The sequence below is a fragment of the Passer domesticus genome, chromosome 8, assembly GCF_036417665.1.
Source record: "Passer domesticus isolate bPasDom1 chromosome 8, bPasDom1.hap1, whole genome shotgun sequence".
NCBI classification, from domain to species: Eukaryota; Metazoa; Chordata; class Aves; order Passeriformes; family Passeridae; genus Passer; species Passer domesticus.
The window spans coordinates 35,187,453-35,214,783 of record NC_087481.1 but is presented as its reverse complement, the minus strand read 5'-3'; the positions used below and the strand labels follow the sequence as shown (position 1 = coordinate 35,214,783).

Genomic DNA, 27,331 nt, shown 5'->3' with positions numbered 1-27,331 from the left:
GAATTTCCACTAGAATAATAATTTTAAAGGCATCTATTCTCCTTAAAGTCATAAGTTAATCACATAATATATTTATGAAAGGCATTATGAACATGGAAAATAGCTTTAGTTTTGCAAACTGTCAAACAAGCTGATAAACCATGCCAGTAAGTTCATTAAGCCTGTCTTACTTAAAATGCTGTTTCATTGACATATGGCTACTTACTGTTACCTTCACCTAAAAACCCCAATTCTGGATGTATAATCACCTATTATTTATTAAGCACTGCAACAGCTTGCAGAGTCTGGTAGGCACAATGAGAGTCTATTTCCTGTAGTAAGTCGTTGTGAACAATAGTTGAAGAACTGCTAGTGCAACTCTTTATCAAACAGCATTAAGTGTAAAAATTTTGAGACCAGAGGAAAGATAATATTTATGTTTGTTTAGGTTTGTTACCATAGTACTTAGATTAGTTACCATGGGAATGGAAACAAATTGGTAAATTACCATTATCCACTAGTATCAGTACTATAGGGGTTTTGTTTTTAAAAGTCACTAACCTCAGCTTCATTGATTTGTTCAGAACCTTTTTTTCCTTGTTTAACTTCCTTCTCGATGTTGAAAAGCAGAAAAGAAAAAATTCCTGGTGGAATCTATTATTTGAAGTTGTATCTGGATGAAAAGACAGAAGGTGACTAGAAGATAAAAAGGAAAAAGGCTCACAGTAATTGATCCAAGCAAAAGAAAATAGAAATTTAGACCAAGTATATTCACCATCTAGGTTGTTCAGGGTGAGGGGTGTGACTGACATATTCCTCAAGGACAAGGCCTTCCTGCTCTTTTGTTGTCTCACACATGCCCACAAACACATTCCATGGGGTAAGTTCTGTTCTAAGCCAGTTTTCCATATGCAAGTTGCCTGTCTTGCATTTAGTGCAGAACTGCAGTGGGATTGTGACAATTCAGGTTTCAGAGAAGGGTGACTACAAATGCTACAGATGCACTATAAAATGTAAATATGTCCAGCACGATGAAATCCAGGACATTACCAAAATTAAAAATATGAGGCCTGATAAATGTGCATTGTACTGTCTTGGTGCTTCTTCATTGTTACAAGGTACAAAAGAAAATGTTATTTATTATTTACATTTCTTTTGCTTCCCAGTGGTTCCAAATAAATCAGTTACTTAACTGATTCCAAGCCTATTTAGAGGTGATCAGGGTGAGAAATGTTCTTCTACATTTGTAGCTTTTGAAAACCTGTGACTCTCTGAAAATCTCAACAATTTTTCTTCAGCATTATGCACCCAAACCACCCAAGTAATTGTGGGAGGGAATGTCTTGCACAGGCTCAAAGGAGGAAGAAAAAAGAGGATTTCATAATTACTTTATTTATATTATTACTTATGTAGATATAGGATATTTCTGAGTTTTACTACAGTCCACAGCCACGAATTTCCAGCTGGGAGCAGTCATAACCAGATTAAATTGTGTTCAACGTGTTTGGTAATTGGTTGTGTGGTTTTTGGTTTGTTTTGTTGGTTTGTTTGTTTTTTCTGGATGTTTTGTAACTCTTTGGTATAAACTTCAAACCTTTTTGTTAGTGCTCCACATAGGTTTGCAGAACTGCCAGCTTTAGAGACCTTTATCGACAGCCAGTGGTACTTAGAGTAAAACAATGCCCTCCAGAAAGGCTCCTCCAGCTCTGCCAGCACCCCCAGGCCCTGCTTTACAGCAGGACCTCGCTTCTCATGCAGGGCTGGCTGCTAATTGCACACATGCTGTGCCTAATCCTGGGGACAGGAAACAAATCTAGTGCTGAGAATCAGGCCCACGTTCTTTACTGCCTCAACCAAAGAGAGGAAAACTCGAAAACATGTTATAATTTAAGCCTAAATTCTTTAATATCACATAAAAGTGAAGCTTCAAATTCGTTATTTGAGAATGAATGTAATTATTTTTGTTTTTTTAAGCCTATTGGTCTAATTTGAGATTTTTGACTGCATCGGTTTAACCATATATTGAAATTTAATTAATAAGCCATCATGGTTTTCCCAAGACACGCTCAGCAATAAAACTGTTAATTTTATTCTGCTTAAAATGTGCTTATTGAAGAAAGTTAATTGCTGCTTCACAGTTTTTATCTTTTCAAAGTAGAATTATGGGTCTGCATGATATCAAACAAAACTGAGCAAACATCAGAGCTTGTGCTGCAATGAAAACAATCCCGGGGAGATCACCATTCCAATCCTTGTGCTTGATTCCAGTGGTCTCCAGCAGTGTTTGGGAGGGTTACCTGGTGACCAGCTGCACAAACACTGTACCTGGCCCTTCCCAGCAAAACTTGCCCTTTGCAAAACCTTCTGTGTAAATAAACATCACAAATAAATACCAGAGCAGGGACTATCCCAATTAAACAGCTGTAAAAATAAAAAATAAAAATTAAAAGGTTTGCCTTATGACCAAGCTGTGAAACCACAAAGAAAGCATCTGCAAGCAGCAGTTGGAGCAAATAATAGTTTCCATTTAGCTGTACAGGCAAAGTCACTTGCAGGCCAGTCTCTAGGATGCTAGTTTATGTATTTAATAGCTACTGGCAAAAAAAGTAAAGTCAAGCTGTCTTTTGGGTTTACTTATAAACATTCCATCTAAAACATCATTGAGAATATTTATCTTTGTAGTAAGAAGCCTATTTAATTAGTTTAGAGCCATAACAGATTGCAAGGTGAAACCACGATATATATTCGTGTTTTAATTCCAAGCATTACATCCTACTAGAGGCAGGGTTGTCTTTTTAATTAATGCAGTGAGTGTACAAATAACACGCTAGAGGTGAGTTTTATGTAGCTCCGTGTCTTGTTGTTGTCTGACTAGCCTTAGCTCTGGCAGTACACTTTCAGAGATCTTGCCAATGAACTTTAAGGTCTATTGACCTCTGTTTTATAGTCTGCCTCTCTACCCGATACTTCCCCTTCCTTTCAGCAGAAGGAATTTAGTGCCTGTATTTTAACTCTTTAATAGGAAGTTCAGGGCCTTAGCTGAAAGTGCTGGCTTGAGGCAGGCTAATGCTGAGGAGCTGCTGATCTTTGCAGGGGCATGTGTGCAGGCACATGTTCTGCTTCCTTTCCTCCTGCTGCAGCCCTGCCTGGAACATGTCATGAAAATGCACTGAGCATTTTCAACAATTCCAAACAACTGGCGCCAGGTGCAGGGTTCCTCTGCCCATCCCTCTGCCAGTGCCCAGAGCCAGCCCAGCTGACTGGCATTTCAGGAGAAACTTCTGCACAGCGTGAAAAATTAATTAAAATTTTGTCCACTCAACTTAGATTCTTCAGGTTTGTTTTTTTTTTTCAGAAGTGCAAAACAGCAAAAAGCATCTCTCCTTCAGTTAGCCACTCTGCTGGAAGGGGGTGTAGACAGTGGGAGGCAGAACCCAAAGGCCAGCACCAAAACTGCCCTATTCTAGGGCATTCATTGGGGTTCTGTTCCTCTCTAACCTTCAGCCCTTTTCCCTTCCTTTCTGCTGCAGTAAAACATTTGGTGGTAAGAAAGCAAGCTGTTGCCTACAGTTTTAAGTGATCTTATCCCAGTGGTTCCATGTCAAGCACATGGCATAGTTCACAGCCATATTATTATTCATATTAGCTCTCATTAGTTTTATATGCTACTACCTTTTTTCCAGTGAATGACACATTTCTTAATTCTTCAGGCTGGACAGTGTCATCCACTTAAAACAGAGTGGCTGATTTCTTGAAATCTGAGCTTGAAAATCATTCTCCCTGGCACCTAGTGTCTTGAGGCCCTTCCTTGCTGCTTCCATGCAACTGCAGCATTTGTCTGCCCCAGGCTTTGCGTGAGCTCTATTGCCCATGTAGGTGGTGATCTGAGGATGGCTTTTTTTCCACTTACACTGCAGAAGTACAAATTGATTTCAGCCTGCTGAATGTTTTAGCATACCATGTATTTTCTCATTTAGAAACCGATAAGTGACTGTAAGTTTCCTTTGCTAACTGCAGATGCGTACTTTAGATGAGGCTGTGAGCTAATTTTTAATAGCCATCATGATGAAGATTATTTGGGTTTTCCTGCAGTAAAATGACAGTGAGGTGAAGGGTTTTGGAGGGGGTCAGACACAGACTCTGCAGAGCTCTCTCTGAGGGCACTGTCCCTCCCGAGGGAAATGGGGTCAATGCATGGAAGGAGGTGCACCTCTCCCTCCATGTACTGCATCTGGGGGGAATTTGTGTGCCCAGGCTAGCCTTCCACTCAGTGATGGATTTGAGGAGCAGCCCAGGTCTCCAAAGCAAGAGCAAATGAAACAACATAGACTCAGCTTCTGGGCTATCTTGTGGTCTCTAGCGTGTCCCATGTGTGTATGCACACACACAAACACACATCTCTGGCACCTAAAATATTTGAAAAATGTGAAATGTGCCAAACCTACCACTGAACTTTGGTGGTTCTTTTAGGTCACCTTGGGAGAGCTGGCCCCCACACTGCCTGATCCAGCTCCCGCAGTCCAGAGCAGTGACAGGGCTGTGTGGTGCACACCTGGATCCCCCCTTGCTTGCTTGGTCATACACTAGGACACTGCAAAAGATAAACACAGAGGGGTGTCCTGTGAAGGAACAATAAGAAAGGTCCCATCAAGCTATCTCAACCTCAGAAAAAAACTTTTTAAGAGGTCAGAATAAAAAATGCAAGTATCTTAAAAACAGTGAAAGATTTGTTGTAACCAAATTGCAAAAATACTAAAAGAAGGAAACTTGAAAACTCAGCCTTTTTGAGCCTTCATTTAAAATTGAGTATATTTTGAGCTGTTATCTTCTCTGGTCCTATGACACATTGTTGCATCATTTTTATGTTTTTAAAGTCTTGTGGAAATATGAGGGCAGGCTACAAGGTCATCCCATGAAAACTGGGGATTTACTTATTCCAGCCTTGCTCACTTCCAGGAACCGGTCTCAAAGTCTTGGAATATATTTGGTAAATCTTTCTGAAGAAATTCCTTTAGTATCTACCTGGGAATTATGTTGGTGAACAATTCAGCAACCCCTGGACCTACCTGGCAGCAGCATACTCAAAATTTGGAGGTCCTCCTTGTGGCATAAACATCCTAAAATGCAGACATTCTCTAGTTAGTTCCATAACTGACCACTGTTCAGAAGTTTGGACAATTTTTTTTTTCTTTTCTTAAGAAAACAGTTTCTTAAAAAGTATTCAACAAATCATTCCAAAGATTTTCTTTTGAGGCTACTAAGTAAGTTATTATGATTTGTCCAGAAAAAGACAAATCTGCATGCTTCTGAAGGTTCAATTTTATGAGGAAAACTGGATATCTTCCCTGCCCTGATCTGGAGCTAGTGTAGAGGATAAGGTATCAAAAAAGGGCTGGAAACTGCATTTAATGCAGGGGAGAAAAATCAGATTAAGAACTGTAACACATATGAGCAACCACTTATTTGGGGCAGCATCATGATCACATCAGCCAAGTGCTATTGGGAACTTTGCATAACAATATAGACTGAGGCTGGCATGGCCAAATACTTGAATGGAATAGCTTCAGAAAGTGCTTTTCTAAAGGCTGGCAACAGAAAATTGAAGATCACTGTGTTTGATTTAGCTTTTTATTGTGACAGTTTGTAGCTTTTTAACAGACTTTAAAATAAACTGCATTCCATCATTTTGCAATATACATTTTATATCTATTCTACTCCTGAAGATAACATAAAACATCTTCTTTAAGGAGCAGTTGGGTCTATGAAGAGTGCTGTGAAAAGATAGCGTTTTCCACAGAAATTGCCTCATGCTATTCACCATGTATTAAACATGTAAAGAGCCATGAAAACAATCTGAAGAGGAAAGCCACATTACTCCTGATTTAGGCTAGGATCATGTATAAATTCTTGGACCTCTTAGAAATATTCTGAGACAAAGCTTGGTTAATCTGGTGTGAAAGGTAGACAAGTATAAGATTATCCTAGTACAGGTAATAGTATTCCAAGATAGATGCCATTTTATATGTGAGAATGTGCTACACAGACTTTTGGATTCCCTCAAGATCTCTTTATTAGCAATAAAAATTGCATATGTAGTGGCATTATAAATATTGCGCACAGCCTTGCTTAACAAAAATAAGTTGTCTTATTTGCTAGTGAAATTTGATGTGCTGTCTAATAAATAAGCAATTGGGAATTACTTGCTGCGTTTTTTTCCTTTAATAATTGTATATAATTCCTGGTAGTACAGTGACACATCTCAAGAAAATCAGGTTATGTTGATAGAGCAATAAAAAATAACAGTAAAAAATTATGTCTACGCTTGAAGTTTTAGTTGTGGTAATAGGCAATTGTACAGGAATAAACATTCCAGCTTCTGTTCAATAATTAACTATGAAAAGCAACAAATGTATTTTTCTGTACTACTAAACCTGGACTGCTCAAGAATTTACATTATAAACTAATTGTATGGATCAGGCTCTTTAGCTTAAACATATACATCAGTAACATGTCATGAAAACTTGTTAGCACTTGGAAACTTTTGTCTCAATCCATTACAAAACCGTATCTGCTACTAATCAGAAGCAGGAAGGTTTTTCTGTGTGTCCTGACTGTTGGCTGGTAGAGTAACGTAATTGGCTTATGCACTCTGAGCTGAAAGATACTGTGTTAGAATATCAGCCTTCAGGAAAAAGTTATTAGATGTTGGTCTGACATTAGCACCGTGGGAATGTCTGGAAAACAATTTTAAGAAATCTGGGAAGGGAGTATAAACCAATACTAACTCTAATCCAAGAAAAAAAGTAATGGAAATCTGTCTCTTTTTTCATAAGGATTCCAGTCAGTCAGCTATTTCCTAAAGAAATATTTCTTTACGCAGAACTTGCTCTTAGACATCATTAGAAGAGCAGGGGGAAATCTCTCATTTCCTGTGCTCAGGCCTATTAATACACGTGGTCTTCATTAAGCACTATCAGTTGTTGCTGAGCACGTGTGCCTCTGTCCTATCAGCTATTCTACGTGGGGATCCTGCATGGATCTGAGCCCAAAAACAGTGCTGTGGCTGCTTTACTCCTCTGAGCAGGTCCATTGCATTTGCTGGGATTGCTCTCCTGAGTAATATTTCCAATGAGTTCATCCTGGCACGACTGAGTGCTTTATCTACGTTAGCCTAGTAGACCTTAAACCCGTATGTCTTTCTCTTTGTTTCACAGCACCATAAATACCCAGGCTACAGACCCAGAGGATCAAGCTCTGTTAATACCTCTGTGTGGAGTGGGGGTTTTCCCTCTCTTCCTTCTCATACTGAGCACAATGTCCCTGCCCCCTCCCCAAAAGTCCATAAATACAGTATGAAATAAAGATCTTTTCAGAGTTGGAAGCAATTTTAGTCTACAAATCAATCCAAAACCTATGTTTTTGTTACATTCCTCAAATGCTCAGTAAGAGACTCTGATTTGGAGGAGATGCAGAGTGAAATAAAGAACAGCTTTGGCTCAAGCTCCAGGCAGGGAGATTATTACTGATCCCTATGGACGTGGACTACTTGCAACAACTATGAATGATTTCCCAACTCCTTCTCTTGCTACTGTTGTATGAAAAATATACATAAGCAAATGTTCTACCACAGAGTGTTTCAGGATATGTGAGGTTTCTTAATTGAAAATTAAGTTTAAAGGGATAGTCACAAAATCTGTGGACACAACATATTGATAAGAACGTGGTGAAAAGTTGCTTTTTTCCCCATCTCCTTTATTCATCTTGCTTAATTTATCCATATCGCTGCCTATAATTTATATTTTAAGTGTTGTATAGCCAGGAAAGAAATTAAATAGAAATCACATTGGAAGGATTTTCCTTCTCAGCTATTTTTATTATGGAAACTCCTTGATGAAAATGAAAGGATTACTTTTTTTCTCCATTCTAAGTATGACCTGAGAAGAGGACTCGTTGTTTTGCACCAAAGCTAATAAAAACGATAGTGCAGACAAATCATCACTGGAAAGGTAGTGAGTGGTGTAATAAAGAGCAAAAGCAGGGCAACCTTTCATCACCACTGCAGTTCTGCTGCCAGAGCCTGATAGTGTTTTTCATTCCATTCAACTGACAAATCAATGGCTGCAGAGACTAAAAGATATAAAATTAAAATATTTGTTATTTTCCAGAGAAATTAAATACAGTTGCTGAAAAACTGAGAATCACACAACCTCTGATTGATTTCAGTCCACTGTATAGACAGCAATGGCCTCAGGCCATGCACAGAAGGAAACCTTTTAGGCTCATACATACAAATATATATGTGTGTGTACAATGTGGGACAGAACCATTTGAACCTCCTGTGGGGTGAAAAGGTTGGGGGTTATAAATATGAAATTTTAATAGTAAGTGTAACAAAACTATAAATTATTTCAAAATATTGGACGTTTTCTAAAGTTAAGGAAAGACTGCTCTTTTTTCGAAACAGCAGCCCTTGTTCATATTGTAAAGAAGACTGGTTAGCAGGGGATAAGTTTTGTAGGCTAAACACAATCTCCACTGAACTCAGTAGGAACTTCATCAGTTTTGCACTGGAGGCTACAGAGCACACCTCACTGATTTTTTGCAAATTCATCTGGTTTTAGCATTAACCAGTTTAAGTACCAAAGTAGGCTTTTTTTCCCCAAAAGAATGCAATACAAAAATACTAAGTTTTTAACTGGGATAATAGAATTAAATGTCTCAAAAACTATTTAAAAAATTATTTTGAGTACAGATCTCACTGGTTTTACAGTGGCCATGTCAGGAGCGAAAGGTAATAAATGAGGAGCCATGGAGAGCCCTGGCCCTGCAAGGGACTGGGGACACAGGGAGCCCCTGCCTGCCTGCTCCCTGTGCAGCCCAGAGACCCCGCTGTGCCAGCCAGGGTGTGCAGGGAAGGTGGAGCTGCTGCACTGGAGGGTTCCAGCCCCATCAAAGGCATTCCAAAATGTATGGCAAGGCTCTGAAGGACCTGGCCGTGCTCTGGGGGGCAGCATGCAAGATCCTGCTGGGTCACTGTTGATTAAGGAGATTATTTTAACATGTGCTCTAATAGAACTTCAAGTTTTAAAAGAATAATTTGGGCAGTGTAATAGTATGGGAATAGCATAATGCTCTTCATTTGAATTAAAGGATAAAGGAATTGATCTGAAGTAACAGGAACATGTGGGCTGGAAATAGTAAAGTGGAAATATTGGAAATAGCATTTTTCTTATTTTCTTTAACTTCCATTATTTTAGATATTTAATCAGTTTTGTTTCTCTCGCAATGAGGAAACTACAGTGACTACTCATATGAAATCTATTTGCTTGTTACTTGCATATTTAAAGAGTGGTTACTAGCTCTCTCAAATTATCAAATGGATTATCTGTTTGGATTTTTTGACTGGCTCCATTCAACACATAAAATAGGAAACAGTTCCTATAAAATAGGACACTCCATACCCAAAAAAGGAGCTAGTTTATTTTGTTTAAGGTTTTTTGGCTCTACTGTGATAAGAAAGCAGCATTTCTCAGATGTTTCTCATTAGTCTCAGCGCTAGCTACGTTCCAGATAAATGTGAACTTTCCAGAAAATGACAAAAGCAGTATCATGAATCTGAGACTGCAGAAATAGATCTCCTATTGGGAATTTTAAAAACCAAAAATCTAAAAAGCAGGGCTTACACTTGCCAAAAAAGGCAAGTACTCATAAAATGATTTCAGAATCTACTAAACTTTTAGTATACTTTGTGGTGAAACATTGTCTTTACTCAAGGAATGGCAAAACTGACACTGGCTTCAAGATGAGAGACGTTTGATTTCACCTTCACCTTACTCCTATGCTTAATTGCTGTGATGAACGTAGGGCTGAAGTAGCTGAGGTGAGGACTAATACACTGCCTCAGGTCTCACTTGGATGTTTTCAATACTAGATTCCCATTCTCTGGCCAGCTGTCCCCAGCCAGAAGAGCACTTTGTGTAGCACATGTGGCATCCTGAGGCATCCTGGAAGGACCTGGCTTGTGGCACATTTTATTAGAGAGGTGACACTGCTTTCCCAATAGTCACTTGTTTAGGTGAGAAGCTGCTTGTCTAGGCAGTACCAAAAGAAGGGAATATTTTCAAAAAAAGAGCCTTATTTCTAAATTATGTTGACTGATTAATAACATGCTGGTGTAAAATTCCAACCACTCACAGTGCCTTAGACACAGGGTAGTTGTTCATGCTCTGGTTCGAGGCAATCAGTGTAGTAAGTAATGCAGATCTAAAATGTACCAAGAAGCATCACTCCATTGACTCTTTCTACTTTCAGTTGTCTTATTTCTCTGCATAAAGGTGTTTACTAACTTACTGGAGGTTAGATTGCACTATCTTTTCTCCTCAAAACTGACACAGGCTTACAACAATCTGTTATAAAATTTACTATTCACAAGGGATGCTATAGAAACAATGAGTACAACTGAGTAAAAAATAATCTTTAAAAATAGGCTCCATTTTCTATTTTCATTAGGAGGAGGGGAGAACTTTTAAATTTTATTTCTTTTCAGGTATTTTTGGAGGACATAAACTCTTTCCATAAAGCAAGGTTGGATTTTTATAGTATTAGACTGAATGTGCAGGAAGGGAGTCAGCAGTGAAATAAATCTACCTAAATGAGGCCACAAAGTGGTTTCACATCTAAACTCTAAAAGCATTATGTGTGCTTTTTTTCTCAAGTTCTGATATCTTCACTGCACATAAAAAATTTTCCTGTCCATATCAAAGCACATCCAGAAACACCTGGATTTCAGTGACACTCAGCTGGGGAATGCCTTGCACAGTTTTGGTCTAGATCCTGACATGGAGTAAATTAGCCTGGCTTCATCAGCTTCAGTAAAGGTTCAGTAAATCAATAGCTATTTATACCAGCTTAAGATCTGATGTGTATTCCTTTCTCTCCCCTTTTTTCTGTAGTCTCTTACTTGAAATCAGTGGAAATTACAACATGGATAAACAATACAGATGCACTTTTAATGAAAACAATTGCATGTTTAGGATTGTAGATATTGGGAGCAAAGTTAAGTGAAACAATGCATACAAATCACTGAAGGATTTCTGGCATCTTCCAAGTCTCAGTCTCAAAGCATTTCAGTAATAGCCCTTGCACTTACCACGAGAAATAAATACTTACCACAAGCTAGGCTACAGCTAAACTTTGAAGTCTTGATGTCTACCTCCAAGAGCCTGTGAAAAGGGACAGATAACCAGATAAGTGTAGCAGAAAAAGAATGCATATATTTGTTTTATTTGGAGTTTAGCTTTGACTCAAAAACACATTAAATTAGAGGAGATTGGATATGCTGGAAAATGCAGGGATAGGGAGTTGTGTGGTGTACTGAGGATTTTGAAAATTAGTAATTATACACCTTGTTACATTTTTTCAAATTTTCCCATCTTAGAAAATAGCATGAGAAGAGTCCATGTTTGTAAAACTGAAGGTGTTCTTACTGAAGAAAGCAACTGCATTCATTTGTTCTGGGGCTTTCCACATAATCTGACTTCTTGGCAGACACACTCCAGACTTCTTTTCCTTGAAAGATGAATTCCTCTTTCGTATTCCATATGGGATGTTTCTACATTTCCCTTGTTTTTTACGTTTTACCCACCAACTTTGTAAGGGACAGAGATCTCATTCCTTCACAAAATGAGTGAGTGAAAAAATCTGCTTCTGCAGACCTAGTCCCATCACAGTTCAACTTTGCAGAAGTAGAGAAACATCTCAAGAGAAAAGCTGAGTCAAGGACAAGGAAAGAAAAATAAGTTTTCAAAGACCAAAAAATGCAAGCAAGCAGGATTTCTGCAAGCTAGAGGAAAGAGAAAGGAAAGATGAATAGGGTCAGCCAGTCCTTGGTTGAAGCAAAGAGGAAAGTTTTACATGAGAATTAGCCCAGTGCTCTGGAATAAGAAGGGGACAAGGTGTTTTGCAGATAAGTGGGAAAAAGAGGATGAGATCAATAACCATTATTCATGGGAGTCCTATAAAGGCAAAGAAATTTGGGGTTTAAGTGATGCAAGACTGGGAAGAATATGTAGAGATACTTCAAGATGAGTTTTGAAATCCAGAGGCAATAAGTAAACTGTGGATAAACTGGCAATACCTTGAAGGACATTTACTCTATTCAGGAGTAAAACTCTGTGTGAAAGTTCTCATGACACCCATCCCCTTAAGAGGGAGAGCTGGGAAGCTCAGTCCAGCTCAGGGGGCCTTTGGGCTGGAATGGAGCAGGAGCAGCTCAGGTTCCCTGCAGGCCATTGTGTGTATAGGTAGTTTGCACATTCCTTGTCTGCTCTGTGCCTTGCCCAACTCATTATTATTAGTTTATCTCTTTCAGGAGCAATGCCTTCTTACAGAGCAGAGACCATGTAAGAAAAAAAGTCAAGGCTTATCTGTGATCGAAAGCACACACATTTTTGCTAAGGCCCCTCTCTCCAGGCCCCTCAGATGCTATAATTCTGTCAGCAACCTAAGTCCCTGCCTATTGCAGATTGCACTTTAAATGAGTTTCAACAGTACCTGATGTTCCTTTCATTTAGACTTTTTCGCCTCCCCCGTCTGAAGGGATACATTCAAACAAAGAAGGCAAAAGTGCAAAGATTAAACTGAACTTAAACCAGACACCTTCTGCACTCAGATAGCTGCGTCCTTTGTTCAGAAGTCACTTACAGCCCTCCCCCTACACCAAGCTGTATTTTTCATTCTCAGCAAAGCACAGGACCAGATGCTCCTTTTGACATGTGGAGACAAGTCACAGATTTGGAGGCTTTCTCAATTTGTGTTAGCTAATGTAACAGTTATTATAGCTACATTCTCAATATTGGAGAAACATGCTTCCCTGACTTGATTTGATTTCTTGTCAAAGTAGCTTACAGAAAACACAAGTAGCTATTACCTGGCTTACTCTCTGTTCTGTTAAGTTTATTTTAAAAGTGGCATGAAATTAATTTTTCCACTTTGGGTTATTTCTTTTTTTATTAGTTTTCAGTATGAAATAGTTGAATCGGACTTCTTTCTCTAAAACTGAGGATCTGACACTGGTGAATGTACAGCTGAGATGGAAAGTTGATGCACTGACAGTTCCAGAGGCCAGGGTTTATGATCAGTACTGTAGTGCAGGTACAGTTTCTGCAGCACAGTGTAGTCTCAGCCATGGAGGAGGACCCCAGTGTGCCCTGTGTGCTGAGCAAACAAGAAGCAAGAACGGACAGTGGTGAGGTAACCTTTGGTGGTAAGGGACTTGCTTCAGCTCCATGTTTGGCCAGTGTGCAGCTCAGCTGTCACAGAGTCAGTGCAGAGCTGGTGAAAAGGTTCTGTTTGGGTGTTTTCAATCAAGATATTCTCCTGAACAGGACAGTTGATGAACACCCAAGTATGTGGGGCTGGATGAAATTGAAATAAAACTCCCTGTGAGCATGTTTTCTTCTGCTGAATCTCTATGATTGTCATTGTGGCACAGAGCTTGTCATAATTTTTTTTATTTTTTTTTTTTTAATATTTGACTTGAGCATTATACTGTTACTTTGAGTAAAGTAAGAAAAGAGGATAATTTCATGTGTGTACCATAGCAGGGGTGAATTGTCAGTCATCTAAAACTCTGTTCACACAGAATGATGCTTAGCACTGGCATTAATAGTGTTCTTTTATTTTTCAGTGCAAAATGTATGCTCATTCATATTTTAATCTGTATTAGAGGTCTTTTTATATATATATGTATATATTTTATCTACATGTAATATACTTTATCATCTGCATGTAGATAAACACACAAATCTGTGTTGTGCAGGTTGCTACATAGCACTAGGGGGTGTGAAAATGTGAGCAGGTTCCTCAGATTCTTTCAAATCTGTGTAGAACAAATAGGCTTTCATTTTTAAAGGCCAGGACCAGATGTGGTAACTGCATGGCACTTAATTTTTCTTCCTTGGAACGATGAAGGGCTGAGATGACCTTGTAACTTCAAGGAGTCTACAGCAGTGATTTCAAACCTGACACTTAGATCAATCACTAAATCATTCCCCTTAGCTGAACTGACTCATTGCCTATTTGCCCACCATGAAAAAAGCAAAAAGCACAGTCCTTTTAATGTCCCTCTTGTGTTTGAAAGCCACTCCTGTGTAAGGCCTGTCCTAAACAATATGCTATCCAGGCACAGAGCAGCCAACCTTTCTAGTGCAGAAGCTGCAGGTAATTTAATAAATGATTCCAGAAGCAGCAGGTTTAATTAACCTACATCTCCTCCACTCAGTAAGCCAGCCCATGGCAGTCCTGCCTACAGTATCTGCAGGTCTCCCCCATAAACCCAGTGCCCCATTTCCTCCTGCTCTCCCAAAGATGCTTACAATCTGCCCCCCTCCCTCCCCATTTCCTAAATCCCTGTCCATACCCCTCCTCCATCCCTTGTTCCTAAAAGCACTCCCTATTGCAATGTCACAGCTTTTTTGCTTTGCTCCCCGCAGTTCTGTGCCACTCCCACCCTCTCCCTGCCCTCCCTCTATTTACATTCTGGCTTTCTGCTCTGCAAACCCAGAGCACGGATATTTGTGCTGACTGGCGAGCTGTGCTGATCAGGCAGTCCACACAACATGCGACTGCCCAGCTAGCTGCTGCCAACTGAATAAAGAAAGGCTCCTTTCTCTGTGTCTTTTCCTCAGAGAAAGGAATAATACAGCCATTTTCTCTCCTCTACCAACGCCCGATTTTCATTAAGCTCCTAGGAGAGGAAGATTTTTGAGACCTGTGTCCTGAAGGCATTGTCAGATGTGGCTGAAATTGGCTGGCATGTTCAAGATCATTAGGGTCAGGGCTGACAGACAGGCTGGTAGCATGATTTCATTATTCTTTTCCTTAGAAAACAGGCTAAAAAGAATTGGTTTGACACTATCGTTGATACTCAGTGTTGTAAGCAAATAAGTTATACCAACAAAAGTGCCTTTAATTTGATATTTGTTTGTCTGCAGTAAGACTTTTGCCAGTATTTCTTACATCTCTTAAAGAATCATGTCCTTGCTACCAGAAAAAATGCACTCCTGGCCAAATTTTAATTAGCAGATAAAATGCCTCCCCAGCAGTAACAGACCACGCTGTAAGGAACAAATAAGAGCAATGACTTCATTAGAAATTCTCTGACAGTAAACTTAGTTGTGTTAGTTCTTTCCAGTGCAGTCCAGCACACAAAGCACCCAGTGTTCTTTGAAATTTCCTGTTTCCATAACACTCGTCAGGAAATGCTGAGTATATGATATTTATACTTCTGTACCAAGCACACTTGGTGACATTCCTGTGCTCATCAGGGGAAATGCACGCACCCTCAGCTGGGCATGGGTGACAAAGGGGCATAGGAAAGAGCAGTGAAGGACTGGCATTCATTGCAGAGGGGAAAAAAAGATAATTGTGTGTGGTTAAAACTTTTACCTGCAGAAATGCAGTGCTGTGTGAGAAACTGCATAGACAGACAGAGTGACTTCCTGAGCAACTTTAATCCCTGGTCCAGCAACAATTTACTGTTTTCCCTTGGAAATACTTTTTAACTCATTGTACCTCAGTTATCCTTTCATGAAGCATTCACAGTCTTCACCTGCTTCACATGGGTGTTGTGAAGTTTCACTAATTAATATGTGAAGATTCTGAAGTCAGAAAGTGCCATGTAACTGCAATGTATTCCTTTTATTACTTCCACATAAGCTATTTTGATCAGACTTCATCTGCACAGCCATCAGGAGATCTCATAGCAGACAACTGTGGAGGTAATTTTTTCTTTACTGAATTGAGCCCCTAGGAATTAATGATTGACTGCTAATAGGTTTATTCCATTAAATATGGGGAGAAGGAAGGTTTTGCCTAAAGTGAAAGAGACAAAGAAGGAAAATATCCAAAGAAAAGTGAGCTCTGTAGAATATAAGTGACCATCTTATGGTATGTGTTGGAACTAGATCTCAGGAATGGGAGGTTTATAATATTTTACACGGTCTGAAGGTTTGCAGTGAAGTTTGGGCTGCACATTGCCTACTTTCAGTTCATGATTTAAGAAAGGAACCTCTGTAAGAACAAGCAATGAAATCTGTCCTATTGCTAGTAGAGAAGTTTTGCAAAGTAAATGTTTATAAACCTTTCATATGAAGTTAATGGTGCTTATTAAAATGTTAAAAGCAGTCATTCACAACGAGTCCCATTTTTAAGAGCAATTTTATTATCACACTCTGGTCTCTGAATTAATGGGCAGCTTAGTTACTTATTTGGTTTACAGTATATGTTAGCCAGATTATACAATTTAACTCATGAAATATTTGGAGGTTTTTGAAAATTATAATAATTTACAAAGTCTGTAGTGTCTAAAATATCTATGATACTGTGACTTTAGCCATTGAAATAATTCCTAATGCTGATATCCCTTTCTGTACTCCTAGGACTCCAACTTTCCTTGGAGAATTATATTTGTATAGTTTTGGGGTTTTTTTCATATGAAATATATCCACTTCTAAGTTTATCAAACTAGCTGTTTTATCACAAATTACAGAGGAGTATGGGACTGAAAGGAGGAACATGCCATTCATAACTTCATTAATATATGATCAAACACTTTATGTTTACAGTTTCTGGTTACTTTGAAAAAACATCCCTAATTTTATTGTCTGTGTAGTATAACTGTAATTCCACAGGAAGCACAGCTTTATTGATATCATTAGGCCCCACATATGGACCTACATTTCACCATATACCGCGTACAGTATAAGAAAAGGTTTTGAATAAGATAAGTAAAAAGTGAACAGATAAGTTTTGGGAAGAAAGTATTAAAAATGCTAGTAAACAGTTCTGGCAGTGATTCTTTGTAATGAATTTTGGTTTTACTTTGGGTTTGTTTTGAAAGGAAGTTTTGTTTTCAACTTGCACAAAGCAGTGTCAGTCCATCTTCCTTTAATTTGCACAATGCAGTGGTGAATCCTTCCTGCCTTTCCCCCGCCTTTCTCTCTACTGTCTAGAAATCTTTTTAGTACAAAACTGTCCACTTCTTACCCGTGCACACTTGTACTCACTGGGCAAAGAAATTCTGGCACTTTGACTGTCTTTTAATAAAGGACATTGTAACGCTTAGAAACATTTTAACATTCAGACTAAACTTTCAGTTATCAAGGGTATATTTCCAGGAGAAAAAGTATGAGGAGTTAAAATAATTTTCCTTTAAGTAGAAGTCCAGAAATTTCCATGGGGACTTTTTGCAAGTGGGAATGGGAATAGAGACTCTGTTCTTAGATCTTTAATGAAGTTTCTAGCTTGCTGTTAAAAAAGAGATTCCTTACAATTCCTGCATGACAAATTTTCCACCTTTTCTACCTTCCATGTTCAGTCAGTGACTATATTCCCTCTAGTTCAAGGTGGGGACAGAAGGACCACAGAGGACAAAATTGGTTTCAAAGAGAGAAAAAAATATGGTTGCAGTACAAAAACATGTCAAGGAATTCTAGGGCAAATGCATCAGCTGAAACTATTTTATTGCTAGTAGATAACCGGACTTGAAACTAGTAATGTTTTAAATTTTCTGTTGTGCTCTTACTGCAGTGTAAAAGCAATAGAACAGTTTTCTGTTCTACACCATCTACACCTGACTTCTAGTTTACCTTTAACTGTCTCTCAGCCACAGAGAAGTGGTGTTGTATCACTAAAATAGGAATTGAAGAGTAATTTGCTTCATGAGTTACTACATCATGTCACACAAGTCATTAGTGTAAATATATATCATTATATAGGTATTGAACAATTTGCCATTTCATATTTATTTACACTGTGAACTTCTGCAGGACCAGAGAGAACCAGACAAGAAAATTGAAAGATACTCTTGTAAACACTACTTTGTGAGGGATGTGGCTTCAAGACCAGAATGTGTTCATTTTAGACTACTTAAGGAAACAAACCAAAATAACCTCCAAGTAATCTGGTGAGCTTATGGAGACTGGGAAAGAATAAACATAGAATCTTCCTTTCAAAAATAAAAAAATGGACAAATGAAGATATGAGTGATACAGACCGATCAATCTCCACTAATCTTCTAGAATTACCTACTTAGAAGGAACTATTTTCTTGGAAGACAATAGTATTATTAAAATATAGGTGGATATATCTGTGAGAAATAAGTCACATCAAACCAATACAATTCCCTTCCTTATCAGATTGTGGTAAGTGATTCAGAGGAAAATGATAGATAGGTTATATCGTTCATAAAGAATCTGGTGTTGTCTAACATTGCTTTCTCAAGGGGTATTGGAAAAGGGCAGTCCTGATGTGATGACTGTAATGAGAATGCACAGCTTGTTGAAAGAGTCTCTCAAATACTAGGAAATTTCAAGTGGATATCTACAGGGACCAGTTCTACACTCAGGTCATATTATTTTCACCGGTATCTTATACAATGAAATATAGAATACAGTTACATCACTTGGGGGTGACACCAAAAGGGTTTGGCTGTGAGCACTTTGAGAGACAAAACTGTAATTCAAAGACATCTTGATAAATTGAGGCAATGGTTTGGTGTCAACAAGAGTATAATCAATAGGTGCAGTCAGAAGCAGAGCAGTTAGAAAGTTCAAGCAGGGAATGGGATGGTGTTGCAAAAAAAAAAAGAAAAGTACTTTTTTGGGGGTGTACTAACAGAAATGCCCCATTAGAAATAAGAGGTATCTGTATCACTGTGATAAGCATGGCTGAGGCTTCAGCTGGTAAATCATTTTGGATGCCACACCCTACAGAAGATGTCTACATATAGAAAAATTATAAGATATCTATAAAGCATAGCATATGAGCAAGTTTGAATAAACACTGCTTAATTATCCCAGAAAGCAGAAGATTTACAGGAAATATAGAACTTCCAAGTACAACCCAGAGATTTTTAATTTGTGAATATTTACACTTAGTGGCCTTCAATGATATCAGAAGTAAATGTGCTTAACTTCTAAATTCTGTGTGTTCAGAAATTGCAGTGGTTTACACAGAGACGTTCTAATAAACTCCTTAACCATCAATTTTAAGAACAGTTTAAATATGGTAAGGATTATTTAAGTGTTCTTGATTCTTCCTTCATGCAGGGAGTTTGACTAAGAGCTCTCTTGAGATCCCTTCTGTCTTGTGTTTCTGTGATTTTAATTTATATGGAACTCTAAAAAAAATCTGGGTCATTATATTAATTTTTTATACATCAAACAAAAATGTTAGAGAGGTGAATGACTCTATGAGCTAGGATACAAATATTTTTAAAAGCTGTCGTGCCATAATCATGTAGTCTAAGAAATACCACCTCAAGACACATTATCAAGTTCAACAAAAAAAAAAATCAAGGAAAGTATTGAAAAACCTACTGTTATTTCTTAAAGTCCAGGTTCTGAGAATTGTATTTCAGTTGGATGCTGGGAAATAAGTTATTTATTTCTCTTAAACAAAATCCCTGGCAGTCGTCAGTTCTCTGTACTGTAAGTCCACTAGATAATACCTGCTCTAAATAAGATGGTGGGACAATGGTAAATCCAGTTTCATATTTCTCAGGAAAAGAAAATTCTACTTTCTTGTTATACCTTTTACACTCCAGTGTGAAAGTCTCTTGAGTTCTTACAGGAGACTGACTTGACCTGGGCTTCCTTTAGTTTCACTTTTGAGGGTTTCCTTTAGTCAGAAACACTTTTCTTGTTTCTTCTTCATCCACATGAGTAAGACTCAGGCCAGCTGCCTTCTACATAAGTACTGACACTGGAGTTATTCCTGTTTGTACAAAACAATGAGGAATTTATTCTTTAGATTGTGAGTGCAGATGGGAAATCACATGCACAGGCTGCATGTATCTAGTTTGGGAGAGCTCTTGGAAACTGCACACAAGAATGAACCTGCCCATTGGCCCATCCATCTTTTCAAAGTTACAGACAAGACTGTAGTGTTTGGCACTTGCACCCAAACTTTCTGCTGGTAGAAATCAGCATGAATTTCACATGAGGAAAGGTGATTTATACTTAATTAGGTCCAGGATCATTAGGAAAATGTTATTTGCCCTTACAGATGTATAAATCACAGGAAGAAAAACTGAATTTGAATCTTTAAAACCACTCAGTGAAACAGTTAAATCTGTATGTAGTTCTAGACTTCCATTTAGGAATGATTGGGATGATTAAAACATGCTAAAAAGCAGCCGCTGTTGGGCTTTTTCAAGTCTGTATGCTTATTAAAACCAGAAAGCATGTGAAACAATGATATAGTCCCTTAACTAACAGTTTATCTAGCATGAAGGAAAATACCATTATATCAGTCTTGATGAAACCTAATTGCAATTTGACTGTGATCACATTAACTGCTTTGTGCTCCTAGAGTTGCACATTAAAGGTGAATTCCTGAGTGCATTAATAAGCTTAATATCAGAGTCTTGTTGAGAAGAAATATTTTGTGAGTTGTGTTGATCAAACATAATTTTGATCACTTATACTTGGTATTAGACCTGATTAAATTCTACAGAAGTCATCCTTCTGACAACCACCTTTTTTTTGCTCTCACTCACAAAAAAAGAAATCCCTGGATCCCAACTGTGCCTGTAATGAAGGTGAATTGTGTTTAATGACTTAAAGAGTGCCATTTTGTGCTTAACAGTTTACATATTGCAAATTACCCTGTAAATACTCTGTTCCTAGATCAAATTAATTGTATAACAAGTTGTACTGAGAGGCAGAGAATTTTCTTTGCTGCTTTAGCTCCCAGTGAGGAAGCTTAAAATGGTTTTCTTTAAATCCTATACAAAAGCTTTATTTTAGCCCCATATGAGTACTTGAACGCAGACGTGGAATTCATGATGGATGCAAATGTTGTAACTCGATATTTAAGTTGTTATGACCTTTATTGGACTTTGACTTGCTTGTCTCTGTTAATAAACCAGTGTACTCAAAATTGTTCATCTTCACATTTTATGCACATAGCTCATTAAATTTAAGCTGGACATATTGAAATCAGCTGCAATTACTATGGGCTTACATGGAGGTGGAGATCCTTATAGCTCTCTACAATTACCTGTAAGGAGGTTGTAGCCAGGTGAGGGTCAGCCCCTTCCTTCAGGTAAGAAGTGGCAAGACGAGAGGAAATGACCTTGAGTTGCACCAGGGGAGGTTTGGATTGGATGTTAGGGAAAGTTTCTATATGGAAAGGTTTATCAAGCATTGAAACAGGCTGCTTGGGAAATTCACCGAGGCACTGTGCCTGGTAGTTTTTAAATACTTTAAAATATAGATGTGGCAGTTAGAGACACGGGTTAGTGGTGGACTTTGCGATGTTGGGTTAATGGTTGGACTCACTCATCTCAAAGGTATTTTTCAATCTAAACACTTCTATGATTTGATGATTTTATCCTTGATAGCAGAGCTTATTTCCTCCTTTCCCCATTACCCAAAAGGCATTTTCCTGAAAGCCTTTACTGTCTGTCTGAGATGAAGAAAGACTAAAGGCAGAGATGAAAACATAGTTGTGGTACTTAAATGATCTTTCAGGAAAAGCTCCAGGCCACTGATTTTGGATCAATTTAAAACCACATAAGTCACTGATGACTAAAGCCAGTCTTCATGTTCAGCGATAGGGAGGTGAGCCAGGTTCATAGAGGACATGAAAATATTTCATTTGGAAAATATCCCCAGAAACCTCTGCAATCTCCTACCTTACCAGCAATTTTTGTGTTCAGCTGGTACTCTGATTTTCACTGTGCTGCTTTGGGAAGAGACCCATTTATCGAGGGCTCTGTCAAACACAAACATCAGACTTGTTACTTAGATCTGTCTATTTAGGGAGCAGAGCTCTCAGTGCTGCCTGGACACTTGTCAGCAGTCTTAGCACCTACTGCTGTGTTTATAGGCTCTGTCATATGGCTTAAGGCCCCTGTGCCTTTCTCCAAACGTGTTCTGCTTTCCTGAGAGGATCTGGAGTGAGGCCCATTGTTTAAGGGCGTAAGAACATTGTCAGCCATGCATCGAAGCCTGGGAGTTTATTACTGCTGGCTGATGCAAATGTTCTTTATGAAAGAATTTGGCTGCTTTCTAAAAGGAAAACAAAATCACTCACACTGCATCCTGGGCTCACTGTGTGTGGCTTCCCAGTTTCATAAAATGGGTCTCCTTTCCTGCTCTCTAGCTGAGCCTCAGCCTCTGCTCCTCACCCTGGGTGATAACGAAGCATTGTTTCGTTATTGCCCTTGTCGCACAAGCAGGGAAGTGGAGATGCAGGGCTAGGGGAGGCCACAAGGCTATCGATCTTCTTCAAAACTTGAAAATCCAGGTACTCAGGCTGGTGTTAACTCACCTGAGATGTGGCAGACCGGAAAGCTTTTATTTGCTTGTGACCCTTCCTCTGTCCAGTAATAGCAGGTAATGGAAAATCAGGTGCATCCTCACTGCCAGTAATAAATTTCTGCTCCTAAACAATCCAGACTATCTCCAGGAGCAAACAAAACGTTCACCTCTAAACTCTTCCCTGTCTGAACTGCAAGATCTTTTGACTACATCCAGAGCTCTCTGAAACACCAATAGCTGATTTGTTCTTTTTCTCTCCTTCCCAAGACTTTAAGTGTCTTCTATGAACTTTATGAAAGTGAAAAAACAAAACCATAATCAAAAGTAAGGGCTGTATTTCTAATCATAAAACTTGACTATTTTATGGGATCGTGCTAAAACATGGGAGGGTTAGATGGCCTTTGGGGTTTTTTGTTTTGGTTGTTGAGATTTGCTTGTTTGGGTTTTTTGGTTTGTTTTTTCTTTTGGGGGAGATGGGAGAGCTGGCTGTTTGTTTTTTGAAAGCAGTAATTGCTACTGCTAATCAATTTACACACAAACCAAAATGGCAATTGGAGAAATTCAAGTTTCATTTTAACTGATATAAAAACTAGTTTTACTGCACATTAATGATTGAGTAATCCATATTCTTCCACTCTTTGTCCCATTTACAGTTTTATTATTTTCTATCTTCACTGCATAGGAATTTATGTTATATTATATTTATATTATGTTTTCCTTGGTTTTTGTTATTATGTTCTGCAACTTGTGGATTGCTGCCTCATTGCACCTTACATTTATGATTTTTAAAATATATCCATTTCCACCACTATCTTCTATGATTATCCCTGAGAAAGGGAAAGCAAATGGAAATAATCAGTGAGTTTCACATTTGTCCATCTTCTCATCTGGCTTCTGTGTAACTGTGGTCTTAGCAAGGCAACTGTCCCATCTTGCCTGGTGTTCTGTGCCCTCTAAGTTTAACTTTTGGATTAGCTGTGCCTCAAAAGGAAATAGGAATTCTCCTACATGGAATCTGCTTTAAAAATGACAACAACAACAAAACCAACAGTTCCTATACATTTAATATAATAAAAATTACCTGCTCTTGCAGATGTTAGTTTTAAATTCTGTACAGTTTCTTGTAGTTATTACTAGTTTGTTCAGAGGGGAGATGCATTGTTCTTCTGCCTCTTAAGCGATTCAGTAGCATATAAAAATCTGCAGTTTCTCAGGTTTTATGTTTCAGCGTTGAGAGGAGGAGGGAACATTTCTAAGCTTGCAAGGCAAAAGACCTTGTGAACATACTATTTAACAGCTAGTGGAGTTTTCTCAGATGATTAGAAATTAATACTTTTTTTCTAAGAATACATAAAACAAATGCTGAATAGAAAAATGGGTCAGATTCCGTACTAAGAAGATAGTTTTCACTATTCACTCCATTCCATTGATCCCCGGTTTTAAATGCACACGTTGGTTGCTTCTTTCTTGCTCTTTTATGGCTTGTCTGTATGGATAGTGACTCTGCACAGACAAGAGTACTGAGCCCTGTCTCAGAAGGCACAAATTAAGATTTTCTTGCCCTGCTTATTTGTTTGGTAAGGGCAGAATGAAGGGATAAAACTTACTGTGAAAACCAAAAAAACATGGAATTTTCAGGTTGTGTGTTGACACAAGACCATGGAAGAAAGGCTTCTGAAAGTGTTCCTGATTTACAGGGAGGAGGTGGGAGTTAAGTGAAATACTATGTAGGTTGGAAGCTTCTGAGGGGAGAGAACAAATTGTAGGGAGCAGCTACAAGAACAAAAAACAGGGATGTCTCCAGGTTAAAAATGAAGTGTAATTGATACCTAGGTCTTGAGAAAAGTAAGGCTAGTAGGAGTGGACAACAGCTTAAGGGTCTATATTTATATGAAGGAAAGTTGTTGATCATAATAACAGCCACAAAATATTAGTAAATTATAGCACAAAACTGGCATAGGATGCTTGAACTGCCTTTAAGTGTAAGAATTGCTAAGCGCTTGTGGTTGTGATAGCAGGGCTCTGGTAGAGTTTCTGGATTGCACCTATTTGTGATGGCTGTGATTTGCTCTGAAACATCTTTGCTGGCCCCTACCATGCTGCAGTTCCACTGAATCCATGATGGAGAAAAACTGTCATTATTTCCAGTTATAAATTACTTCTCAGTTACTGGCAGGTACTGACTGACCAGTGAAGCAAGGTTCCTGACCATACCAGCTTTCAGCTAAAACCAATGAACAAAAATATTCTATAAAGAGATGCAGAGGATGGTGTGTCACCTTCACATTTTGGTTGGAGTGCTACTATCAATAGACAAAGATCTAGGTTATCATTTAGAAATCTGGTGGCAACAACACATATTTAAATTAAGAAAGGCTTGTAAGTCTCCTATTCTGACACGAGAAGGCAAATTTAAAAAGCAACAGCCCTGCATATATAATATATCTGTGGGAACAGACTTTTGTCTGTACTGCAGCCATTCATCCCTAGCTGTGTTTCTTGAAGCCTTTCGCGTTTATGCAAAAGCACAGCATGTGGGGGAAATCTTTCATTTCCAAGACTTCAGATTTGCACTTGATTAAGCACTGATCAAAATCATGTTGATCATGACTTAATGATCCCAGGCACTGATTGAGGGCATCATTGGATCTGGAACTCACAGTGAGGTGCAAGTGGCAGAGACCTCCCCCAGCAGGAGTCTAGATCCTGGAGAAAACTAAATGGAGGTGTTCTGTGCACTGGGACAGTGTAGACTGCTGTGCCCAAAACAGGGAGAAAGTCTGAGAAATCATTCTGCTTTCTTGCCACCCCTCTCTGGACTCACTGCCCAAAAGGGACAGAAATAAGAAAATCATCAGAAATCTCAGAGGAAAGAGCGCACCTATGTGCAGTGCCATGAAAAAAGGATTTTGTTGCTTACTCCTCCAACCCTCATAGCCCATGCTACCCTGGCAGGAGGCTGACACATGTGCCCACTGGGGTGTATACTTTAGATTTACTGGCTGTACTTTATTCTCATCTTGAGAACACCAGTCACACTTGTTGAGTAAGCCTGAGTGATTTTGTTTCGGGCTTAATTAAAGTAAATGTAAGAATTACAAGAGAGAAGGAAAAACAAGTATTCACAAAAAGAAACATTGAAGATGCATTATGTCCCTAGCCTGCTTCCACTAATGGATTTGTATCCTTAATGAAAACAATATCACTCAAGAGAAGGTGGATCAGGACATGGAGGGCATGTTGCCCAGCACAAAAGGATCAGCTGGCCCAGGAAACACTCTCTTGTTGCCACAGAAAGGGCAACTGTGGAAAGGGCAATTGGGAGTGCAAATTAAGTGTTAATAGTGGACATCACTATAATAACTAATATAACTATAACTAATACAACTATTATGTCAAATGTTACCAGAGACCTGTCATCAGGGTGAGGGGCAGCATGTTAGAGGCAATTCAGAGTAAAATGGTTTAGGACTGTGTAGCCAGATGTGCTGTGAGTTTGTGTGAGGGAACTAGATATCTGGAGGTGAAATGAGCTGTTGGTGACTGACTTTTTATAGTGGCCTGAATCCAAAATGAGGGAATCAACAAAACCCTGAATACTGTGAAATTTGAAATTCAGACCAAATCCTTTTGATGTGTCATCTCATTTTTCAGCTCCAGTTGTAATAAAGAGCAGCAGATAAAAAGGGGGAAGACCTTTGTTGGCTGCTCACACAGCTACAGAGGATCAGCTGCCAGTTAAAGAGGGGGTGCTGAGCTGAGGCTGAAACTTAGAAGGATAAGATTATACAAAGTGCTTCTAATAGGAATGGCAACTTTAAAAAGGAGCTTCCCGTGCACACAAAGTGAAGGAAGTGCTAAGGATATACTAGAATAAGTCTGATTTTGTGGGGTGTGCAGGTCCTTTAAGGAGTCCGCACCTCATGAGCTGACCTGAATAAATGCTGTAAACAAAACCAGTTCCTGGGATTCTGTGTCCTTCCTTTGTCTGTCCATGACTTTCCATCCAGTTCACTGGAAACAGTTCGCTGTTTTTCCTTTACACAGATGATGGTGGCTCAGCTCCCTGGAGAAAGAGCTGATACTAGTTATCATTTTATCATTGAACACAGCTGCTCTGAATTTTAATAGGTAAGTCTTCTGCATCTGCAAGTAACATATGGCTAGCACAGAGCTGCAGCTTCAAGAGTTTGCTCCTGCTCACATCTCTTTCACGTAACTGTGGAATAGAAACCTGCCACTTCAGCAAAGGCATTTAAGGCAAACAAGCTGTGGGAAAATATATGTGTAAACACGCTGTAGTTAATGTCAGGTATCCTAATGTGTGCTTAATATAATCTTTCTGACTTCGCATTTGTGTGCAGTAATACCCTCTAACATTCTGCTGTTTACAGATTAAGTGCTTCCAGCACGGCACAATTGATAACACATATATAGATCTGTAGTTAGCAGGAAAGGTCTTCACTCAAGCAAGAAAGCTCATCTAAACCTGCAGCTTCCTCAGGAGGGAAGCATTGTAACTACAGGGTGCATTTTGGCTGCAGCAACCAGAGGTGTAGCAACTTGAAAATATTGGAGGCAGCTAACAGTAAAGCACCTCAAAATGTTATTTACATGGTCCTGCCACTCAGACGCCTACCCCCAGGGCTGCTGCCCACACACTTGTGCCCCCTGCCCTCCTTGGATGTGGCTGTTCTTTTTCGAATGTATTTGCCATTTCAATCACATCTCTCTTCTATTGCATAAAAATGGGCATTGAATTTTCTTGCTGTCATGGAACAGGAGACCACAACATCTTATGCAGCTGAAAGCAGTACCTCAGATATTTGAAAACAGCTACTCATTGCCTTTAGCTGCATCATGTATGCAGCTCTGCTTCCAAGAACTGCAGTCACAAGAGACGGAGGGAAAAATGATTGTTGTTGTTTGGGGCAGGGAGAGAGGAGTTATTTCTCTAAACTTTGAGCAGTTGCAGTATATGATCCTTACTCCATTTATTAGAAATTGCAAATGGGAGACTTGTC

The 27,331-nt window shown here is 38.9% G+C and overlaps 2 long non-coding RNA genes across 7 annotated transcripts in view; one reads left to right on the top strand and one right to left on the bottom strand.

Moving 5' to 3' along the window:
• The window catches only part of LOC135306432 (uncharacterized), a 327,734-nt gene that overhangs the window by 220,826 nt on the left and 79,577 nt on the right, over positions 1–27,331 (top strand). For 2 of the 6 annotated variants that reach the window (XR_010367250.1, XR_010367253.1), the window contains one exon: positions 26,355–26,438. The exons of the other annotated variants lie outside the window; for them this stretch is intronic. This is a non-coding gene — a long non-coding RNA (uncharacterized LOC135306432). The remainder of the gene's footprint in view (positions 1–26,354; positions 26,439–27,331) is intronic. 6 annotated transcript variants of the gene reach the window in all.
• Positions 4,498–23,491, bottom strand: LOC135305923 (uncharacterized). The gene is made up of 4 exons (XR_010366924.1): positions 23,389–23,491; positions 11,149–11,201; positions 5,046–5,096; positions 4,498–4,570 (listed from the first exon to the last, which is right to left on the bottom strand). It is a non-coding gene; the product is annotated as an uncharacterized LOC135305923 (long non-coding RNA).